Genomic DNA, 23,620 nt, shown 5'->3' with positions numbered 1-23,620 from the left:
TTTTCCCATCTGTGAACTCGAAACCATATCTACAACCGCCCTTTGTGGTGAGGATTAAATGAGATGGTGTGGTCCAGTGGTTGGAACTCTGCACTTTCGCTGCCAGTGACAAGGGTTCAGTCCTCCCCTGGGGAACTAACGTCCCTCAAGTCAGGTGGCCAAAAGAAAGAACGTTGAGATGGACTAAGAGCTCTCAGCCTGGTTGGTACAGGGTAATTGCCTAAGAAAAGTTAGCCACCAAGACGAGAGTGATTTCAGTAACAGTCAAAGTTCCCTCTGTTTTAAGAGGCCCAATTCTAGAAAAAGGAAAACATAAATCCTGAGAGGGTCACACAGCTAGAAGTCTGGCTTCAGGGATTTACAACAAGGTCATGAGTGTTCTGCCTCCCCATCTGTCTTCCCCGCCCTCTTCTCTCAACCATTTAAAAAATTAATTAATTAAATTTAATTTTATTGGGTGTATGGAGTCTTGCCTTCATTGAGGCATGTGGGATCTTAGTTCCACGAGTCTTTCATCATGGTGTGGAGGCTTCTCTCTAGTTACAGAGCTCGGCTTAGTTGCCTGGCAGTGGCATGCGGTATCTTAGTTCCCCCACCAGGGATCGAACCTGAGTCCCTTGCACTGGAAGGCAGATTCTTAACCTGGACCACTACGGAAGTCCCCTCCCCACTATTTGCTCTTCACTCCTCAGCCTCGTCTTTCTCTGTAGGCAGCCCCTCTTTGCTTATTCGGGAGGGTAGCCTCCCCTAATCCTCATTCCCATCTTTCCTACCTTGTGATCCAGATAATAAGACCCTCCCCACTTCTCTTCAGGACCAAACAAACCAAAAACGGAGAAAATTGGTTGGCCCTGTTTACGTTTCCTGCCTACCTTTGCCACCCTGGCCGGGGAAATAGGGTCTTGTTTGGCTGGACCCAAAACCTTTGGCTCAACTCTATACCAGAAAGGTTGGGTGCTGTCTGTCACTGGCAAGAGTCCCACCAGAGTTACACAGAGGGAGGGTCCCGCCAGACAAAAATGCTAGGATGTATGCTACATCTCCAAGCCCAGCTCTTTAATGGTCTTCTGGTATCCTGGCCAACGTTAGAAGTCATGAAACAGACATGTGATGTATGACTACTGAGAAGATACCAAAACATTGTTCATGGTTATAATTCCAAATGGCCCAAATAAATTACATGGGGATAAAGCTAATAGGATTAATTAAAGGAATTTAAAAGTTGCTACACTTAAGTCCTTCAACATATATGATCAGTCCTTTATCTTGGTAACAACATATATGAGAATACTGGAAGGAGAAAAGCCTCTTTCACGATGGTTGTTGTTTAGTTGCTTAGTTGTGTCCGACTCTTTGTGACCCCATGGACTGCAGCATGCCAGGCTTCCCTGACCTTCACCATCTCCTGGAGTTTGCTCAAACTCATGTCCATTGAGTCGGTGATGCCATCCAACCATCTCATCCTCTGTCATCCCCTTCTCGTCCCGCCTTCAATCTTTCCCAGCATCAGGGTCTTTTCCAATGACTCAGTTCTTCACATCAGGTGCCCAAAGTATTGGAACTTCAGCTTCAGCATCAGTCCTTCCAATGAATATTCAGAGTTGATTTCCTTTAGGATGGACTGGTTTGATCTCCTTGCTGTCCAAAGGACTCTCACGAGCCTTCAAATAAACCCTCCTGTGACATGGAGCATTCCCAACTCTTTAAAGGACTGTGGGGACTTCCCTGGTGGTCCACTGGTTAAGAATCCTCCTGCCAACCCAGGAGACACAGGTTCAATCCCTGGTCTGGGACATTTCCACATGTAGCAGAGCAACCGAGCCCACTCACCACAGCTACCGAGCTCTCACTCTAGAGCCCGGGAGCCACAGCAACAAAGATCCAGGGCAGGCAAAAATTAATTAATCAGTTAATTTTTAAAAATAAAGTGCAACGGGACTGTGTCCAGGGACTTCCTTCCAAAGAGCACACCATGGAAGGGTGTGTGTGTGGAGGGGGAGACAGTGACTTAAGAGCAGAGAAACCTGGCAAAGATGACCTCAGCCCCATGACCAAGGTTAACATCAACAGTGATAAATCAGGCTCATAGTATGTGCTTAAGTATGTATCTAGGGGTGCTGTAGCTGGTGGCTTAACCCAACAGCAGTGTATTCTCTCATAGTGCTGAAGGCCAGAAGTCCAAAATGCAGGAGCTGACAGGGCTGGTTCCTTCTCTGGGGCTCGGGGAGCATCTGCTCCAGGGCTCTCTCCTGGCTTCTGGAGTTGTTGGCATCTCTCGGCCTCTGGTAGCATAATTCCAACCTCTGCCTCTGTGTCTGTTTTCTCTCCTTAAAGGACACCAGTCACTGGATCAGAGCCCACCCTAACCCATGTGACCTCATCTTAACCTCATCACATCTGCAAAGACCCCAGTTCCAAATCAGGTCACATCCTGAGGTTCCGGGGGACAGGGATTTGGGGGGAGGAGGGCATCTTGATAGGATGTAATGAAAATGGCACTTTATCTCTATGGTCTTCCTCCCCAAAACCCATAACCCTCCAGTCTAATCATCTGAAAAACATCAGGCAAATCCCAATGGAGAAATATTCTATGAAAACACCTGATAAGCACTCTTCAAATCTGTCAATGTCAACCCAAACAAGAACATTCAGAGAAACTGTCACAGCCAAGGGGAGCCTAAGATAAACGAGGACAGAATGCGCCATGGTGATTGAGTGGGACCCTGGAACAGAAAAGGGACCTTAAGCAAGAACTAAGGAATCTGAGTTAAGTATGGACTTTGGTTAGTAATAATATATCCATAGCAATTCAGCTCCCGGAAGCTATTGTTTACACAGACCCATAGCAACCCCCCACTGCTAGAGCCAATACCTAGAAAACACCCTCCAAAGACTCACCTCTGACAGCAGGTAAAACCACTGTGTAGTTGTGGGGGATTTGGGGAACACTTTGAAGTTGTCTACTTGCAAAGCCACCCTTGTAGCTTTCACCTGTCTTCTGTGGGTTACATTTCATAGGGAATAACACGCCTACAAAACTGTTTACCTGTCTCTGTCTTGGTGTCTTCCATTTTTCATCCACTGGGATTAAAAGAATCAAAGTGAAAGGCTCTCTGGCCAGAGCACAGGCATTTCCGTGCTGTGTGTGCATGCGTGCTAAGTCACTTCAGTTGTGCTGTGGCAGAGCTTCAGAAACAATGTCTGAAGGCTTCCCTGCCGGTTCAGAGGTTAAGAATCTACCAGCCAATGCATGGGACACGGGTTCAGTCCCCGGTCCGGGAAGGTTCTGTGTGCCCAAGAAGCAACTGAACCCCTGTGCCACAGAGCCCTCGAGCCACACCCACTGAAACGTGTGCTCTACAGGAGAAGCCACTGCGATGAGAATCCCATGCACGGCAACTAGAGAGTAGCCCCTGCTCACTGAAATTAGAGAAAGACCGCATGCAGCAACAAAGATCCAGTGCACCTAAAAGTAAATAAATACATATCTGTTTTAATTCATAACAAGAATCTTATCATGAAATATGCCGTGCCGAGTCGCTTCAGTTGTATCCGACTTTTTGTGACCCCGTGGACTGTAGCCCGCCAGACTCCTCTGTCCATGGGATTCTCAAGGCAAGAATACTGGAGTGGGTTGCCATTTCCTTCTCCAGGGGATCTTCCCAATGCAGGAATTGAACCTGAGTCTCCCGCATTGTGGGCAGATTCTTTACCATCTGAACCACCAGAGAAGCTCTAGGAGAGGAGGTAATTTGGAGGTAATTAACGTGCCATGAGGTCAGGAGGGTGGAACCTGACGAGAGTGGTGGCTCTAACAGGGGAAGAGAGATCTCCGGGCCCACGCGCGACCGAGAAAGGCCCTGCAAGGACTCAGCAAAATGGCGGCTATCCACACACCAGGAAGAGAGTCCTCACCGGGAACTGGGTCAGCTGGCACCTTCTCTGCAAATTTCAGCCTCCAGAACCACGACAATGGTAATTTCTGTTAAGACACTTCGTCTTTGACGTGTTTTGTAATGGCAGCCCAAGCTGACTAATACAACAGCCATAAGCACGTCACACCACTGCCTGTGGTTTTATGTAACAACGTTCTCTTTCCATCACATCGCCAACCCCCACCTTAATCCAGGACTCTGGCAAGTGCATTCCTCTGGGAGTTCATAATCCTCGAAACAACCCTGGATGGATCACTAACCTATTTCTTCGGGGTAGTTTACAGAGTCTATCAGCTGAGCAACTTGCCCAGGGCTAAGTGGCTAATGAGTGGCAGAGAGGAGTCTGCAAATTACTTCTGCCTGGTTCCAGAGAAGGTGGAATAAAAGCTCATAATTTTACATCAGGTGATGAGGAGATAGGACTATCCAACTCTGCTCATCTGCTCACCTGTCACCCAGAAAATGGGTTGTGAGTATCTGTTGTTTCTAGGAACAAAACACTGAACTTGAAGAAATTCCATGGAGTCAGATGGGAGAAATGGCTCAGAAATGAAGACGTCGTTTCTCTACTGCCAGGGGGCATCCTAGCCCCCCGAGTCTATAAAATGTATGTATTTATATTCATGTGGGTTGTTTCATTCTTCCCTCTGAGGAGCCTCAAGTTTATGTAGGAGAGCATCTGCAGATCACCAGGAGATGTTTTTAAAAAGCATCTCACATGTACAGATGTGAGAGTTGGATCACAAAGAAGGCTGAGTGCTGAAGAATCAGTGCTTTCGAACTGTGGTGCTGAAGAAGGCTCCTGAGAATCCCTTGGACAGCAAGGAGATCAAACCAGTCAATCCTAAAGGAAATCAGTCCTGAATATTCATTGGAAGGACTGACGCTGAAGCTGAAGCTCTACTACTTTGGCTACCTGATGCAAAGAGCTGACATATTGGAAAAGAACCTGATGCTGGGAAAGATTGAGGGCAGGAGGAGAAGTGGGTGACAGAATGAGATGACTGGATAGCATCATCGAATCAATGGACATGAGTCTAAGCAACAAACTCCACGAGATAGTGAAGGACAGGGAAGCCCGACGTGTTGCAGTCCCTGGGGTCACAGAGAGTCAAACACAACTGAATGATGAACAAGGGGTCAGTGGCACTGGGGTGGGGTCTGGGTCTGCATTTCTCCTCCCAGGCAGTCTCTGCTGCAGGTTTTAGGACAACACTCAGAGTAACAAGGCTGAAGAGAAGACTAGAGTGTTAATGCTGGATGGGCCTTAAAGAGTATCCATTGTGTCCTATTTATTTATTTGGTTGTGCCGGGTCTTAGTTGTGGCATGTGCAATCTAGTTCCCTGACAAGGAATGGAATCCAGGCCCCCTGCATTGGGAACCCAAAGTCCTAGCTACTGGACCCCCAGGAAGTCCCTGATATTGAAACAGGAGGGAAGGAGCAGGGCACAACCTAGACGACTCAGAGGCCTAGACCTTGATCCTCAGTATACGCTCACTGTAACACATCAGCAAGCTAAATGACACACCCAGAGGCACCATGAGAGTTCTACAGTCAACCAGCAAAGATCAAAAAGTCTGTGTATGAAGCAGGGGACCCAAAGCCGGTGCTCTGGGACAACCTAGAGGGACAGAGTAGAAAGGAAGGTGGGAGGGGGGTTCAGGATTGGGGGGGCACATATATACCTATGGCCGGTTCGTGTTGATGCATGGCAGAAAACAATCACAATATTGCCGAGTATCCTCCAATTAAAATAAATAAATAAATTTAATTATTTTTTAAAAAACAGAATAGTGAAGAACTTAGGGAAAAAAACAAAAACAAAAAGTGAGCAGTAGGCCAATCCCTGGAAATCTCTGCCCCTTCCTCAGAACAATTGGAATAATCTTCCCCTAATTAGCCTGTGGTTTAGCCTGTGAAACCACGCAGCCCTTGAAAGCTCACCACACGACATCTCAAGGCCATACTCACCCTCTGACACAGTCCATACTCTGTGGAGTGTGTTTCTGTCTGAAGAAATCCACTTCTTATCTATCATTTTGTCTCTCACTGAATGCTTTCTGCGATGAGACATCAAGGACCTGAGCTCCATTAGGTCCTGAAACCAGGTCTGTGATCTTAGTTGGAAGACCGTGGGTTTTGGCCGAGTTCAAGTCCCTATCTGAGGTAAATGGTTTCAACATTAAACTGTACTTGATTTTCTCGTGTTACTCTGTCTCTCTTAGACCAGCCAGAAGAACTTAGAAGGGCAGAGGAAAACATTTTTCTCCCTGACAGAGTCTTTTGTCAAGAAAAAGCCACTTCTCACCCAGCCATCTCCTCCCTAGAGATGCCATCCCAGCGTGTAAACACTTCTGAAGTGCCAAAGAGACAATTCGTTAACACAACTTTGTTAATCAGCTATACTCTGGTATAAAATTTAAGATTTGTTTAAAGAGGCAATTTGATCATTTCTAATTTTACTATCAAAACTCATATTTGTACAGTTTGTATCAGTACTATGCTAACATTATTATACTGTTAATTCAATTCCAAAGAAAAATGAACACTTCAGATCTCTAAGGTCTCAGGAAATAAGATATTTTTTTAAGTTTTTCAGCCTTGCTGTGCGGCCCATGGGATCTTAATTCCCTAACCACGGATTAAACCCACAGTCCCTCAATTGGAAGTGCAGAGTCTTAACCAGTTGAACCACCAGGGAAGCCCAACACATTTTAATTTTATGAAATTATGTTTTATAATTTATATTTGCATCTTGGTAGAGAGAAGTATACTTTTTAAAGTATATCATGTTATTATAAATTTATGGCAGGAGGGGACTGAAAATACAAAGAGAAAGAGGAAACATGCAAACTGTCTAATAAAGAAGAGCTTGTTCTTATATTTTTTAATTCATCCTAGTATCAAATCCTGACGGTATTAATATTTCCTGGGTTATAGTTAAACTAATGATGTAGCCCTTTCATTTTAACACGTTACTATTTACAATATGCCAACCCCTGCAACGATCACATAACGGCGAAAGTGTTAGATGACTACTTGAAAAGAGGCGAGGCTCACGTCGCTTTCCAGAAATTCTCCCAGAGGCGCTCTAACAGGAAGGCTCCGCGTTCGCTTCGCTGGAGGGAAAAAGATGCTCGCGGTTAACGGCCCGCTTCGGCGGGGTTCGCCTCTGGCGCCCTCTGTTGGCCGATGCAGTCCTGCTTCCTCCTTGATTGGTTCCCACCTGTGGTCGGAATCCCCACCTGGGGGCCAGTTGGGAGGCCCAGGTGGGGGACCTCCGGCAGGGTTTTGCAGGGCCCTGTCCCAGCACATAGCGCACAGAGTGTCTGGGTCAGAGGGGAGGCAGGACACACTGTGGTTCCGCTGATGCAATCCTCTTACTGAGAAGAGGGTTTGGCCTTGGAAATAGCAATAACCTTAGAAAAGTCATTCTGATCACAGCAGGAGGGTCTGTAGTGTCTGAAGCCCCCTGCGTAAATCCACCCCCTCAGTTCTCTCGTTCGTCCTCCGAGCCAGGAGCCCTGGTGGCTCCCACTTTACAGACAAGGACATCAGGCACTGAGTGTCTGTGTTAGTTGCTTAGTCGTGTCTGACTCTTTGTGACCCCATGGCCTGTGGCCTGCCAGGCTCCTCTGTCCATGGAATTCTCTAGGCAAGAATACTGGATTGGGTAGCCATTTCCTTCTCCAAGGGATCTTCCCAACCCAGGGATTGAACCCGAGTCTTGTGTCTTCTGCATTGCAGGCAGATTCTTTACTGCCTGCACCAGGCACTGAGAGGTGGCAGTAATTGTCCAGGTCATACTGAGGCAGGGCCAGGCTCCAGACGGGCATAGTGAATTCCAGATTCTTTACTGTTGATGAAAAGTGAGAAAATGCAGGCAAATATCTCACCACCCTAGAGAAGCAGTGCTGACAATCCAGTGTGTTCTTCTCCAGCCTTGTGGAGCAGGGTGTGTTTTGTACAAATGAGATCTCCTTCTGCCGTCTGCTCAGGGCACTTGAAGGTATGTCCAGGTTTCCCTCGGCCGCTTTCATCTCCCTTCTCCGCCACGGTCAGTTCAGTGCGTCCCCTGGAGCACAGAGTCGGCAGACCTCACGCTGTTTCTTTCAGCTTTCTAGAGTCGTCTTCACAAAGGGCAGCTCTAGTGAGCCGGGTCTCAGGTACCCCTCTGTCCTGGTCGTGTCTCCCAGGGCTGAGGTCACCCCTTGAGCCAGGCTGCCCCCCACAAGGTGGGGAGTGGCACTGACACCTGAGGATTGGGGTAACGAGTTTCAAGTTCAAGTGGGCATGAGGAGGAAAGAGGAAGCAGGTCAAAGACCTTGGTTTGTGCTGCTAAGACCTTGTGGGGCCTTCCTGGAACAGACTCCCTCCCCCTCTGCTGTGAAGTTCCCAGATCACAGCATCTCAGGAATACTTCTTGAGTTTGCAGATGTTAAAAACCACCACCAAATGGGAGAAACTCACACATGATTGATTGCCCCAGATCTACAGGGCCTAAGGACTGATACTGTGAACCCCTGTGACCCCACCTTGTGACCTCACCATCAACCAATCAGAGAATTGCAAACGAGCTGACCACAGACCACAGACCCTGGGAATGCCCTCCCTCCCCGGGCCTTTCAAAATGCTTTGCTGGGACTTCCCTGATGGTCCAGTGGCTAAGACTCCATGCTCCCAACGCAGGGGGCCTTGGTTCGTTTCCTGGTCAGGGAACTAGATCCCCCATGCTGCAACTGCAACTTAAGATCACGCATACCGCAGTGAAGATTCCGCAGGTCCTGCATGCCACCACTAAGACATGGTACTGCTAAATAAATGAATTTTTTTTAAGATGTTTGCTGAAACCCTTCAGGGAGTTCAGTGTTTGAGGCCGACACAAGCCACCCATCCCCCTGGCTCAGTCCTGCAGTAAACCTTTCTCTGCCCCAAATGCCTACATTTTAGTTTGTTTGGCCTCGGGCACACAGACTCACACGACTTATGCTCAGCCTACTTACTGGGGGGCAGGTTCTGATGCCCAAAACCATTGCATCTCCTGCAGCCAAGGATGCCAGGGAGCATCCAGAGTCCTCTGGAGAGTGCCAGTCTCCTGAGTCCAGCAGCAGTGGCCCCCAGGGACTCATCCTTCCCAGGAGCCCCAGACCTGGAGTCCTGAACAGCACAGTCGCCTGAGGCTGGGAGCAGTGGGGTGCCTTGTCCACCCTGGGTGTGCAGACCTGAGGGAAAGCGTGGGTCCCAGCACTTGGGGACAGAGAGGGCCTGTGGCAGGATCATTCCACAGGAACCATGGACATTTGTCCAGGCCGAGGTTTCCAGGGACCCTGCAGGGAGACAGCTGGGGAATAAACACCCTCTGAGAGACTGAATATACACACGGATAATAACCAAACCAGTATAAAAACAGAGCCCTACTCACAGTGGGCAGCAGCACACCCAGGAAACCAACCTCTTATTGACAGTGACCAGCCCAGGAAGGCAACCTGTCGTCTCCTATAAAAACCTGGAAGCTAAACAACCCCAGTAACTGGGTCTCAAACACCCCACCTTTGATCAGTAACTGGCAGCTTTTCCAACTTTTGTCCCTGTTGCCAACTCAGGACAAGACAGTGGTTACCGCTCTCCCAGAGCTGGTGTGTCTCCCACCCACAGTCCTACATGTTAACATGCAGAGTATGTGTTTACATATTTTGTGTGTTTAAAGTTTTTGTGCAACTTGCTTTATTTTTCCAGAAAGAAAAAATTTTTTCTTTTACTTAGTAATTCATTTTCTGATGTTTTTCATTTATGAAAATTTTTAAACAAAATAAATACAATATTGCTGCATATATTTGATATTCTATTAAAATTTAGGTCATGTTAATTCTATTAAAGTTAATTAAAATCTATTAATTCTGTTTCATGTACATCTCCTTTACTCAAACTGTACAGTAAAAACATACATAAATTTCACCGACAATATGCAAGAAGAGTTATTCAAAGTGGTATAAAAAGCCATTTTTGAGAATCACCTTCACCGTGTGTTCTGGTAATGTCCACAGATTATTAGCTCCTGCGACCAGGTCATTCTGTCTGTCTTTCCATGTTCCTTTCTCTTCTGGTCATGAGGGTAAGGGAAACTGAACAGCTGTAGGTGAAGTGTGGGTCCTGTGGGTTTTATTCTTTTGTCAGGAACCCAGAGGAGTCTTTTTACACTGTTATTCGCGAAAATAAGGGCTACTCCCTTTGGATCTAATCTCTCAATTCTTCCAACCAGGTGCACAAGCTGCCCTGAACCCAGGCACGGGGAAATCTCCCCTGTACTCCCTTGGTCCCTCATCATCTCCTGTGAAGAACCCCTTGACATGTTTTTCCTTTCCACGTGTGATGTGCAGATGTACAGATGTGCTCCTGGTGGCCTGCAAGACTACCAGCCTTGTGCTTGCCTAGTTTCAAGGCAGAAGAGAGAGCCAGAGTCAGCAACAGAGACATGGATGATTGAACATGGAGGAACTTTCGCCTCTGAAGAAAGTCCTGGAGCTACAGCCCACCGTGTGCAGTGGACAGAGAGGTGGACAGGACGGCTGCCTTCTCCCTGGGAAGGGGAGACTGCAGTTATAGGGGAAACTGACCTCACGTGGGCTCATTAGTTACCAGGGAGACCAGCAGAGGGCAGCCCTTCACTGCCCCTGTGATAAGCTGGGTCCTGGGGCCACTAGGTAGGAAGGTCAGTCCTGAGCGTAGAGTGTAGGGGAAGCGGGCCCTGGTCCAGCAGCGGATGGACAGAGAGTAAGAGAACAGCCACCCTGAGCTGCCTGAGCCTACAGCTCCTCAGGCCCTGCAGCTCTGCACCCGTCTGCAGGCACAGATCTAATCCTGGGGATATTTTCGTCATTTGAGATTTGAAACGCTGGCTCTTTATGGCTGGTTTTCCGCCCACTCCAGGGCAGGGCCAGTCCTGGTCTCCCTCAGGATCGCGCTCGCCACCCGCTAGCGGGTCCCAGCACCTCCGTGGAAGCCGGGCTCCACCTGCCCGGGCATCTCCGGGCATCCGAGCTGCGCAGAGTTCGGCCGTCAGTCCCCAGGTCCGGGGCGGGGGGGTTGGGAGACGGGTGCGTAGAGGGGAGCACGAGCAGCCCCCGCCGCGGGTTCCAAGGCCACCAGACCTGCGGACTGGACCTTCCAGCCGAGCCCGCTGAGGGATCAGACACCTGCGGAGTCCGCGGGGACACCTCCCGCCGGGAGACCCTCCGGGTAGCCGGGTTGGGGAGGGGAGACGTGAGTCGGGCGGGAGGGGCTGACTTCGGGAAGGGGTGACTCAAGAGGCCCGGCGCGCAGCCCACGGCGGGTCCCGGGAGGGACCGTGAGCATCAGCTCTGTCTTCGCGACGAGAGGAAAAACGGTCGACGAGCCGTCAGGCGGGTATGGTAATACACCTGCGCGAGGTCAAATCTCTTGAGATGGAACTCGACTCCACTCCTTCTGCTGCCCCTGTACTTTGGGAGGAAAAAAAGCCGACCTGACCCCGACGTGACTTGAACACGCAACCTTCTGATCTGGAGTCAGACGCGCTACCATTGCGCCACGAGGTCACAGAAAACAGGAGCTGCCCGGGAGCTAAAGGCCTCGCTGAGGCTGCGCCTCCGCACGGCAGAACATTGGCGCTTCGTTCATCCCGCCCCCACTCAGGGGGCGGAGCCGAGTTCGTGCGCATGCGCGTTCCGGGGACGCGGTGCCGCGAGCGAGTCCCGGGCGGAGCGAATTTCTGGAGGGCGGGGCTCCTTTCAGAGACGCCCCCTCCGACTCCAAACAAGGAAAGAAAGCGGGTGGGTAGCCTGAGAGTCAGAACTTGATAAACGAGCTTGAAAAGAGCAACAACTTTACTTTTATTTTTTACTTTGCAAGTTAGTTCATTGAATTTGCCAATTTTTAATTGAAGTACAATTGGTTTTAGAGTTTCGCTGGTGGCTGGCTTAGCGGTCAAGAACCCGCTTCCCAACGCAGGAGACCGAGGTTCGATTCCTGGGTGGGGAAAATCCCCTGGAGGAGGACCGGGCAACCTGCTCCGGTATTCTTGCCTGGGAAATCTCATGGCCAGAGGAGCCTGGAGGGATACAAGTCCATGGGGTCACAAAAGAGTTGGACACGACTTAACAGTTAAACAACAACATAGTTGATATATAATTATTGTTTCTAAACCACAGAAGTAAACTTTGAGGAAAATCAGAACAGTGCCTGGAAGAAAATTGGAATCTCTGACCATCCACCACCCAGAGGTATTGATTGGGGTTTTTTTGCAGATTTTTATCAGCTACCTCTACTTCCCAAATCCGTTATTGAACTTTCCAGTAATGGGTCGTATACACCCAGAAGGGCTTCCGTGATGGCTGAGTGGGTAAAGAATCCGCCTGCAGGATTGACCCAGGTTCAATCCCTGGGTCAGGGAAGATCCCCTGGAGAAGGAAATGGCAACCCACTCCAGTATTCTCGCCTGAAAAATCCCTTGGACAGAGGAGCCTGATAGGCTTATACAGTCCAAAGGGTCGCAAAGAGTTCAACAAGACTGAGCAACTAACACACACCCGGAAAAGCAACCGTGAATTTTCGCAAAGCCAGCAGCAGCAGCAAACATGCTTCTAAGTTAAAAAGGTAGAAGTAAGAAAGAACGCTCTCCTGGCCTGATGAAGAACAAGCTGCTGCTGCTGCTAAGTCACTTCAGTCGTGTCCGACTCTGTGTGACCCCATAGCTCACTAGGCTCCTCTGTCCCTGGGATTCTCCAGACAAGAACACTGGAGTGGGTTGCCATTTCCTTCTCCAATGCATGAAAGTGAAAAGTGAAAGTAAAGTCGCTCAGTCGTGCCCTTAGCGACCCCATGGACTGCAGCCTACCAGGCTCCTCGGTCCATGGGATTTTCCAGGCAAGAGTACTGCTGGAGTGGGTTGCCATTGCCTTCTCCGGATTAAGAACAAGAGGCATCAGTTAATTCAATAACTAGGACATCCGAAGGTCCTGGCATTCTTTAGAGAAGGAGAGAGGGAAGCCTTTGTGGGAGGAAGGAAAACTGTGTCTGGTGCTCCCGGGTGAAGCTGGGGGTGGGGGGTGGGGGGCAGTGTGAGTTGGAGGGAGCAGCTGAGACCACCAGAGCTTCTACTTGTCAATGGAAAGGGATTGCAGCAGTCTCTGTGTTTGTGGCCACGTATGACATGGGAAGCATTTGGGGTGGACCCAAGGCCATCAGGGCATCAGAGACTGGAGGCTCTGTTCCCGATCTTCCAGGAAAAAGGCCTGCCAGCCCGCAGCACCGTTGCTGGTTCCGTGTCCAGATGCCAGGGAGCCAGAGCCCCGAGTCACCTCCTTATCGATTTTGATGGCCCAGGGGTGAAGTGTACCCTGCTTGGGGTGGTGGGGGGATGGGGGGCCGAGAGAAGGGAGGGAGTGAACGAGATCTGGTCGCAGCTTCGGGCTGGTCACTCCCTCGCGGCCCTCCTCCCCGCAAGCCTCCAACCCTGGCTGCACAGCAAGGTCACTGTGAGGAGGAGCCAGTGCCTTTCCCACGGATGTCGAGGGCCCAGAATCTCCTGGAAAGAATGCCTCAACACAAGGAAAGGTCAGAGACATTCTTGAAACCCGGCTCAGAGTTCTGGATACTCAGGCCCCTCCTCCTGGGATGTGGACGCAAACCTGAAGTGTGATTGTGCTGTGCGTGCGCCCCTACAGGCCAGTGCGGTGATGCACTCGCATGGAGGGATGGCCGAGGTTTGTACGGATGGCATCCGGGGGCCCTTTTAAAAGTGAGCGCCGTCTCCGCCAGGGCAGACCAGAGCGAAGGAGTGAGGCAGGCGTGCAGTTGTGCAGCATCGGTCAGGTCCTCTTTTACCCCTGGTCCCGCCTCGGGGTTATCGGACCCACGCCCGCTGCAATGTGAGCACGGAGCCTTAACCACTGGCGGGCTAGGGAAATCCTCCAGGGTCAACTCCTCTTAAAACTTTGCTTGTTTGTTCATCATGGGTTTTTTTGCATCTATTGGTATTTTTTGACCACGCCTGAGGCATGGGGGATCTTAATTCCCCCACTAGGGATTGAACTCGCAGCCCATGCTGTGGAGGCTGAGGGGCTTAGCCCCTGGACCCCCAGGGAAGTCCAACCATTTTTATTTTTCAAAAGACTGCATTTTTAAAATTTATCTTATTTAAAAACATTTTTTAAACTTAAAAAATTTAACTGTGGAGATAAGCCCTCACCCCTCGGAGAATGCCTCACTTGCCTCACCCTAGTTCCAGCCCTGCTGTTCACCAAAATTCTGCTGATGCCCAGAAATCAAAAAGAACTGCTTCCTTATTTTAGAACTAAACTCTATTATGCTGAAAAAAAAAAAAAAGAGAGAGAGAGAACAACAACAACAACAAAAAAACCTCCTGCAAAATATAGAAATTTTCAAAATGACAAAACAGTCAATGTCCAATAAAATACAAAAAAAGGGATAACTACCATCAGTGACAAAGGTGTGTGGGGAAATAGATATTCTCACTCAGGACTGGAAAAGAACATGAACCAGCTGTTTGGATTGTAACGTGGCACATGTTTTAAAAATGCTTCTGTCCAAACATCTGCTCTTCTAGAGAATCGGTACTAAAGAACCAGTTAAGGATGGATGCAAAGATGTACCGTCCAGATTGTTCTCATCAGAGCTGTGTTGGTGACAGTGAAACCCAAGATCCACAGCTCAGTCTAATTTCCAAGGGAGTGAGCACAATGGCTGGCCTTGGCGAATGCTTGTGTTTATGAGCTCCCTGAATAAAGAGACATTGTATTGAGACTCCAGGGGTAACTGTTATGGAGGAAGAATGCAGGGATGGGACATTTGATTGTTCATTACAAGGACTTCCCTGGCAACCCAGTGGTTAAACTTTGCCTTCTAATGCAGTGTGTTGTTCTGCCAAAAGTTTTAACTTTCTTCTCAGGTTCAAGGGGTTTGTTAACAAAATTAATCACTTGTTGCAAACAAATGAACAATACCCGTATTTGTTAGAGAATTATCTAGCTTACCCTCAATATATTAACATTAAAAGAGAAATAGAAACAGCAGAGGATACATCATCAGACTGGGTTTTAACCAACATCCAGACTTAAACAGCACTGGGAAATCCCATGTCACAGCAAGTCCAGAGTCTGAACTGGGAAAATGTCCCAGGCAGTGAGCCCACTTTGTGGATGAGGCTTCAAAACTTCAGTTCTGAGATTCCCACTTAAAATCTCAGGCCACAAATTGATATAGCCATCAATCTGTGAGCAAACTTCAGCTCTGGTTTCATGTTAATGCTGTCTGTTTTATCTTATGAGCACTGATACACTCCAGGCCTGGGAGACTGGTTGGATCTCCAGGGCTCAGGAGAATTCCAAGACTCACTCCCTATCTTATCTATGATGCTGCCCAGCTAGCTGGTAAAAGTCAGTGCAAGTGCAGGCAGGCATGTAGCCAGGGTGGCATCCAGGCAGATTAGGGACAAGTCAGAAGCCTGCTCTGCTTTCTTTGTCTCTGAAGCCTTAACAAGACTTCAATCTTAATTCCCCTAACAGTGGTGCAGGTTCGATCCCTGGTCCAGGAGCTAAGATCCCAGGTGCCTTGCAGCCAAAAAAACCAAAACATAAAACAACAGAAGCAATGTTGTAACAAATTCAAGAAAGGCTTTTACAATGGTCAAAAAAAAAAACCTTAAAAAAATTTTTCATTAGAAATATTAGAAACCAATGTTGGGTAATCTGGAGGCCCAGGCCAAGGACAGGACTTCTCCAAGCTATGGCCTCCTGATTAATTGAGAAGAAAAGCCATTACATCCCATGATGGGAGAGGGATGCCTCTGGCCATGGCACAGAGGTAAAAAAAAAAAAAAAAAAATTAAAGTTTTAAAAATGCAGATTTGGGGAGGAAGAAGTTTTCACATACTGAGGTATGAGAAAGTCATTCTGGTTTATACAGGAGTTAACTTGAATTTGATGCTAACCAGAACAGCCTGTTTATGGCCTATCAAATGTACATTGTACATCTGCTTTGATCATTAACGGGTTCACAGACCAGAAGCAAAGAATGCCCATGTTAAAAATATATAAATATTAAAAGACTCCCCGCCTGGGACGTGTGTTGGTTTCTCCTTCTGTGGTAAGACTCCCTTCCCAGGCACTGAGGCTGTTCTGACTCGCTGTATATTGGCTCATCTGTTTTTTGAAACCTTGAAGGAATGTACCCCAGACTTGTTTGATGTCCTTTGTTCTGACAAGATATAAAACTGAGCTGAAAACCATGCTTCTCCGAAGCAGCTCCTCCGAGGCTGTCTCCCAGGCTACAGTCCTGTTTGACTCAAATAAAACTCTTGTCATTCCTGTTATACTCTGGTTATTATTTGTGTTGACAGGGAGTCTTGAATTTCAGGCATTTCTATTTTCATGATGACTTTGTATTATGCCAGGTTTTCCTTCTTTGCTCTGTGCCTCGAAAACCTTGGTTAGGAAAAAAAAGCCCTCCCTCAGCACAGGAAAATTCAAGAGGATTATAGGTGAAACCAGTCTGCACCTCCCTGCCTGTCCTTTCCGTTTAAAGTTTCTGTGACCCTCTTAGGTTTTGGTTTTGCTGAGGATGTGGTTCTGTATAAACCCAAGTAAGTCTGGCTGATCTGTCAGGGCTCAAACGTCTTCACGGATCTAATGAGAAGGTTGCCATGCTTGTTTGTGGTCAGGGGAGACTGGGGCAGTGTAGATGTCCTTTACCTTGGAGACGGAGAGCTGAAAGCACAAAGTTCTGTCTATGGGTCATCAGTCGTGGGTACAGCTAGTGAGGACCACGGTCCTGTCCAGTTACTCCATGTGACAGTAAGTGTGACTTTCTCAACTTTGCCCCATGTGACAGTGCTGACTGTACTTGTTTCTGGAGATGTTCTTCAGTCTGGAGATCTTTTTTTTTTTTTTTTTAATTTATTTGGTTTTAGTTGTGGCGTTTGGGATCATCAATCTTCTACTACTACTTAAAAAAATTTTTTAAGTAATTTATTTATTTTGTCTGTGCTGGGTCTTCATTGCTGCCTGGACTTTTCTCTAGTTGAAGCAAGTGGGGGCTGCTCTCTAGCTGTGATGCATGGGCTTCTCATTGCGGGGATTTCTCTTGTCGTGGAGCACAGGCTCTAGGGTACGTGGGCTCAGTAGTTATGGATCCCAGACCGGGGATTGAACCTGTGTTGGCAGGTGGATTCTTTGCCACTGAGCCACCAGGGAAGCCCTTCTTTTCCTTAAAAAAAAAATATATTTATTTGTTTATTTGGCTGCATCGGTCTTAGTTGTGGAATGTGGGATCTAGTTCCCCAAGCAGGAATCAAACACAGGGCCCCCTGCATTGGGAGGGCAGAGTCTTAGCCACTGGATTACCAGGGAAGTCCCCAGCCTAGAGAGAGCCTTGGCATTTTACTAAATCAAAGATCCTCCTGGCTGTCACTCAGCAGATGCAGCTGATGGCAACTGGGTGCTGCACACACAGAGAGGCCTTGATGACAGACAGGGCCCTGAAATTCCATCAGCAGTCAAATGGAGACAGTGCCATCCTCTGGGAACTAAAACACCTGTCTTCCAACATGGAAGAATGATAAAAGGAAGAGCCTGTCCCTATTCATCAGGATTTAAATCTGGGTTTAAACTTAGACAAAGAACATCACTGTGGAAGGTTCCCTCTACCAAGGGGATGGCAAGTGTACCAGTCCTGTCTTTGCCACCTACTATCTGTGTGACACCAGACAAGTCACCCAACTTTTCTTTGCCATGGAGTCCTCAATTCTAAGAGCTTCCCAGATGGCTTAGTGGTAAAGAACCTGCCTACCAATGCAAGAAACACAGGAGATGCAGGTTCCATCCCTGGGTCTGGAAGATTCCCTGGAGGAGGAAACGGCAACCCACTCCCAGTATTCTTGCCTGGGAAATCCCATGGACAGAGGAGCCTGGCGGGCTACATACAGTCCATGTGTTGCAACATGCCTCAATCTAAACTGTGATATAACCGGAGTAAAAGGATTGTAAGCCAAGTAATGCTTTGAAAATGAGCTCCAAAGAGCACAATGTTTCTAAAAAAATTTTTTTTAGTTGCAGCAGGGGGATATCTAGTTTCCTGACCAGAGATCGAATCTGTTCATCCCACCCCCCTGTATTGGGAGCTCAGAGTCAACCTACAGGACCACCGGGACATCCCTGTTTCCTGCTTCTTGGCGTGTCTACTAGGCTTCCACGGACTTGTCAGAGCTCATGACTGTGGGGCTGTCAGGACTGCCCAGGGCTGTGGGGCAAGATGTGATTTAACCTAATGCTGGGCTCTCTCCAAGCACAAGCAGTAAGCAAGCCTGCTGTCAGTACTTACTCAGAGTCATGTAAGCTGGAAGATGGCTACCGCACAGCCCCTATTCCACCTTACATTCTTGTGTTATTTCTCTCCCTCTCAAAAATGTATTGTTCTTCTCTGATTAGGCATTAATGGAGTCCAACCAAATCACCCTATTTGGGTCCCCAGGATAGCCAGTGTGACCTTGTATCATCTGACGGATATGTAAATCAGGGAATCATCATCACAAAATGATTCATAAACCTACTCTGAGTCATCTGGAAACTCAGATCTTTGCAATTTTATCACTTTTATGAGGACCTACCACGTCCCTGGCACCATGGTACACATTTTACTCTTTGGCTGCATTGGGTCTTTATTGTGGCTGGTAGGCTTCTCTCGTTGTGGAGCATGGGCTTAGCTGACCTGTGGCAATGTGGGATCTTAGTTCTGGGACCAGAGATTCAACCCTCTCCCCTGCGTTTCAAGGGCGAAATGTTAACCCCTGGAGCACTAGGGAGGTCCCAGTAGGTATTTTATATGTTACCTCATTTTGTCTTCACAACCAATACGCTCCTGAATTCTTCATGGAACTCTGCCTTTTCCTATGGTTGTATGGTCTGTCGGTCCCCATAAATGGCTGCTCTCTTGCTCTTGGTACATCCCATGCCCCACGTCTATTTTTTTTTAATATTTATTTATTTAGCTGCAGCATACAGGCTCTTCATTTCACACAGGGACTCTATCTGTGGCTCATGGGCTTAGTTGCTTCGTGGCATGTGGGCCCTTAGGTCCTTGACCATAGATCGCACCCGAGTCCCCTGCATTCTTAACAACTGGACTACCAGGGAAGTCCCTGCATCCCCGTCTTAATCTGCAAGTTTAATCAGGAATCGCCAGCATGATCAGCCTGTGTGTGTGTAAGTCTCTCAGTCGTGTCCGACTCTGCAACCCCATGGACTGTAGCTTGCCAGGTTCTGCTGTCCATGGGATTCTCCAGGCAAGAATACTGGAGTGGGTTGCCACCGCCTTCTCCAGTGATCAGCCTGACCCCCAGCTAAAATTTGTTCCAGCCCAAGGACCAGAATGGCTCCATTATGTTTGGTCATCATCAGGAGACATCAGCCTTCACGACTGTTGCTAACCCAGAGCTGTGTGGGAGCCCCCCTGTTGACCAAGGGGGCTTCAAACATCACGCTCCCTACAACTGAGAGCAGCCCCCTCCAATGAAGATTGCTGCCATGTCCTGCTTGCCCTCCCCTGTACTCAGTGGGGTGTTGCTCCAGGACCTTTGCCTCTGACCTGTTAAGGTGCCCATCCAAAAAACACTGATGCCTCTGTCACTGTCTACAGGCTCTTTCTTCCATCTCACTGCTGGGCAGTTACAAGTACTGCAGGACTGAAGGATACAGGTTAGCAATAGTCTTTCTGCATTTTCCTCCATTCATTTTCATGTGAAATAACTCCCCTGGAAGAGCCTTGTGCTACTTTTTAACTTTCCCAGAAAGATTTTTCTGCTTTGGGCTTCCATTTATATTGTCACAGTATAAGGACTCTGCCATTTTTACAGAGATATTTTTGAATGTTTAATCTGTTGTTCAGTCTATTTATACCTTCTCTATCTGAAGGGAAGTGTTCCTAAGAATAAAACAGTAACTGTAGGCTCCCAAAATGCTTCCAAAAATTCCAGCCCAGGACTGAGGGCCTCAACCTACTCCAGAAAAAAACACCAGTAACCCAATCCCAGGGTTCCTCGCGAAAGAATTGCACTCTCCACACTTTTGGGAGCTGAGAGTTCTAACTCTACATTTTAAAATATTTATTTTTGGCGGCATCCAGTCTCAGTAGTGGCACTCCGGCTTCTCCCCACTATGGGGCACATGCCCAGGAGTTGCAGCCCACAGGGTTAGCTGCCCCACAGTACGGGGTATCTAGATCCCCGGGGTAGGGGTAGGGGTTAGGGTTAGGGATGGAACACGCACCCCCTGCACTGGAAAGTGGATTTTTAACCACTGGACCACCCAGTTCCTACACTCTTAACACAATCTCTTTTTGGGTGTTTCCAGAGGCTCAGTGCGCTCCAGGCTCAATTTGTCCCCAGGCTGTAGAGCCGTCCCGCGGGCCATCAGTGTCCTCTTTGTGCCTACGCCGCCCGGCCCAGCCGAGCCGAGGGCAACTCTCCTCTGGACCGCGCCCCCGTCCCGCTCCCTGGGAGGGAGGCGGCAGAAGGTGCGAAGGCGCAGGTGGGCGCGCAGGACTCACATGCCACGCCCAGGCCTGGCGGGCGGTGGGAGGCAGGCGAGGCCGGGCCTCAACCCCCGGGCGCAAGACCCTCGACCTCAAGGAGGGCGCACGCAGGCGATGAGCTCGGCCTCTAGCGCCCGCCGCACCTGCCGGCAGCCAATCCCGCCGCGGCTCCGCGAACGCCTGGATGGGGCGCGGTGACGTCATGCACACACGTGCCCACCCCATAAGTCCGCCAACCTTTCCTGCCCCCTCCCGGCTCCATCCCCAGGAGTCAGCGTGTGTCCTGTACGGCGACGTCCCCAGTTTATTGTTCACTTCATCGTAGACCGTATCAAGGCCAGTTGCCCGACGACGCAGATGAGCTGGCTTAGGAGGAAAGCTGGGAGGGGAATCTGAGGGCGCAGAAAATGAGGCGCTGTGCGTCCAGATCAGGTCTAATTGGCTGCGAGTGTGAATTCTGTGAGTCTGCTCCTCGCAGCTCCCAGAGGAGAGTGAACACCGTACCCGCCGAGTAATTAAGACTGGGTGAGAATTGCAAATGTTGTCCCTGAGGACCCTAACCTTCTCTGTGTTCCCAACGGGAAGTCCACGAAGGGGCTCTGAGTAGTGAGCTGGGAGAGAGATGCAAGGTTTCCTGACGCCCCGGGACTGACCTGCTGCTCCTTCCCTCCACAGTCCATCTGAAGTCACTGTGCTGGAGGACGGGCTACTGCCCACATTCTGAGAGTGTAATCGAATGGCTTTGAAGCTGGGCTGCCTGGGTGGAGTCCCCACCGGTCACTGGCCCTCGAGTGGGTCTAGGGTGTGTCTTAAACTCCCTCACTCTCACTTCTAGGTATAAAGAGGACCGACAGCGGGAGCCTCACTCAGGGCTACTGTGAGGTTAGCATAGGAACCAATAACGTACTCTGAACATACCTGTGCTGTCAGTTTTTTCATAATTTACTCAAATTCTTTTTTTATTATTTATTTGTTGGTCACACTGTGAGGCAGGTGGGATCTTACTTCCCTGACCAGGAATTGAACCCGTGACCCCTGCAGTGGAAGCACAGTCTTAAGGAACCACCAGAAAAGTCTCAATTCAGAGATTCTTGAATCAGGCAGCATTTATTTCATCCAGCACATGAGAAGATTAGAGGAGCTGTACAGAATGAAGGCTTTTACAGGCAAAAGGGGACTAGGAAAAAAAGGCAGTTACTAACAGAGTGGATTGCTTTAGGCAGGGTCACCTTCCTTTGGCGGGGAGAGGGGGGTTCTATCATGCAGATACCTCACTAATTCCTGTTGACTGGTTAAAGGGTCACATTCTTGGGAGACACTGCGGTTAGATAGTAAGTATTCGTTTGCAGGTGACTCCATTTTGGGACCTGTAGTTCTTTTTTTTTTTAAACAGACCTGACTCCCTTCTCAAGATCTGTGGTGGGATCGGGAATAGAAGTTACAACTCTTTGATTGGGAAGTTAGATCCTATATTAGATCCCTAGGGCTGCTGGAATGAAGAACCGCAAACTGGGAGCTTAAAACTCCAGAAGTTTATTCTCTCCCAGTCTGGAGGCCAGTGGTCTGAAGCCAAGGTGGCAGCAGGGTTAGTTCTCTAGGAGGCTCTGGGGGAGCATATGTTTCATGCCTCTTTCCTGGCTGCTGGGGTTGCTGGCAGAACTTGGCTTGTAGCTACCTCTCATGAAGATGTCTTCATGAGACATCTTCAATTCTGTGTCCCTGTCTCTGCTTTCCCCCTCCTTCCTCTTAGGAGGACTACAGTCAATGGAACTGTGACCTACTTTAAATCCAGGACGATCTTGAGACCCTTAACTGGATTATATCTGCAAAGACTCTATAATAATTTCCAAATAAGGTCACAACTGAAGTTTATGGTGGGCATGCCTTTTTGGGTGACACTATTCAACCCACTGCAGACCCATCTCTTGCTTGCAGCTGGCCTTGGACTTTGAGCATTTCTGATCTTTAGTTTCCTTACTAATTAAAGGAGATGGGGTCTTTGTCTGGTCTGTGTCACTCATTCAGCCTTTCATTCAAAGTCTGTGTTAAGCACCTTTTAGACAACTGGGCTCTATACATCCTGGGCTTCCCTGGTGGCTCAGATGGTAAAAAGTCTGCCTTCAATACAAGAGATGCGGGTTCAATCCCTGGGTCAGGAAGATCCCCTGGAGAAGGGAATGGTTACCCACTCCAGTATTCTTGCCTGGAGAATTCCACAGACAGAGGAGCTTGGTGGACTACTGTCCATGGGGTTGCAAAAAGCCAGCCACAACTAAGTGACTGACATGCTCTATATGTCTTGACACCTCATGTGATCTCATGGTGATGAACAGAAGACTCAGGGTGGTGCTAGCAAGATGGCAGAATAGGAAGGCTCAGCCCTCATCCCCAACAGAGACACCAAATTAACCCTAGAAACACCAAAATACCTTTAGGAGAACTTCAGAAACCAGCTAACAAGTTGCAGTGCTGTGCTTAGTTGCTGTGTCTGACTCTTTATGACTCTTTGGACTGTAGCCCACTAAGCTTCTTCATCCACGGGACTCTCCAGGCTAGAACACTGGAGTGGGGGGGCCATTTCCAAGAAGTTGTAGTCCCCCAGGCAAATGCAGAGTCAACAACAGCTCCATGGAGAAGTGTAAGAAGACCCTTTCATTTCTTCTGTGACTGCCCACCCCCTGGCTGGCACGGCTCGTCCCAGGGGGTTGGGGAAGAGAACATAAGACGTGGACCAATACTACAGGCTTTCAGAGGGCTACTCGAGGGACTGGTGTCTGTCTCTCCTGACTCCAGGGCTAACAGAACCAACGCAGTTTGGAGGTCTGGAGGTTGCCTAAAGCTAGAAGGAGTGAGGGCAGTGTTCAGCAGCATCAGCACCAGGGGGCCCATGGTGCGGCACACGGAGGCCAGGGCAGCTTGGTGTGATCAGGAGAAGACGCCTGACTCAATAGCACCAGGAGAGAGAGAGAAGAGCATAGCATGAATCTAGCCAGCATTCTGAGGACTGGTATCTATCTCCCAGGCTCTGGGGAGCTAACAGACAGCTGGCATACTTCAGATGCCTAGGGGTTGCAGAGAACAGAGAGCCAGGGAACATGCAGT

At 48.8% G+C, this 23,620-nt stretch overlaps 1 non-coding gene across 1 annotated transcript; it reads right to left on the bottom strand.

The window, feature by feature from the left end:
• Nucleotides 1–11,439: 11,439 nt before the first annotated feature.
• On the bottom strand, nucleotides 11,440–11,511 carry TRNAW-CCA (transfer RNA tryptophan (anticodon CCA)). Its single transcript has one exon. It is a non-coding gene; the product is annotated as a tRNA-Trp (tRNA).
• Nucleotides 11,512–23,620: the final 12,109 nt, after the last annotated feature.

Source organism: Bos grunniens, chromosome 19 (assembly GCF_055505025.1).
Source record: "Bos grunniens cultivar Pamir isolate PY7600 chromosome 19, Bosgru_T2T1.0, whole genome shotgun sequence".
NCBI classification, from domain to species: Eukaryota; Metazoa; Chordata; class Mammalia; order Artiodactyla; family Bovidae; genus Bos; species Bos grunniens.
The sequence above is the reverse complement of the archived record's forward strand: the minus strand, read 5'-3'. Positions and strand labels throughout refer to the sequence as shown.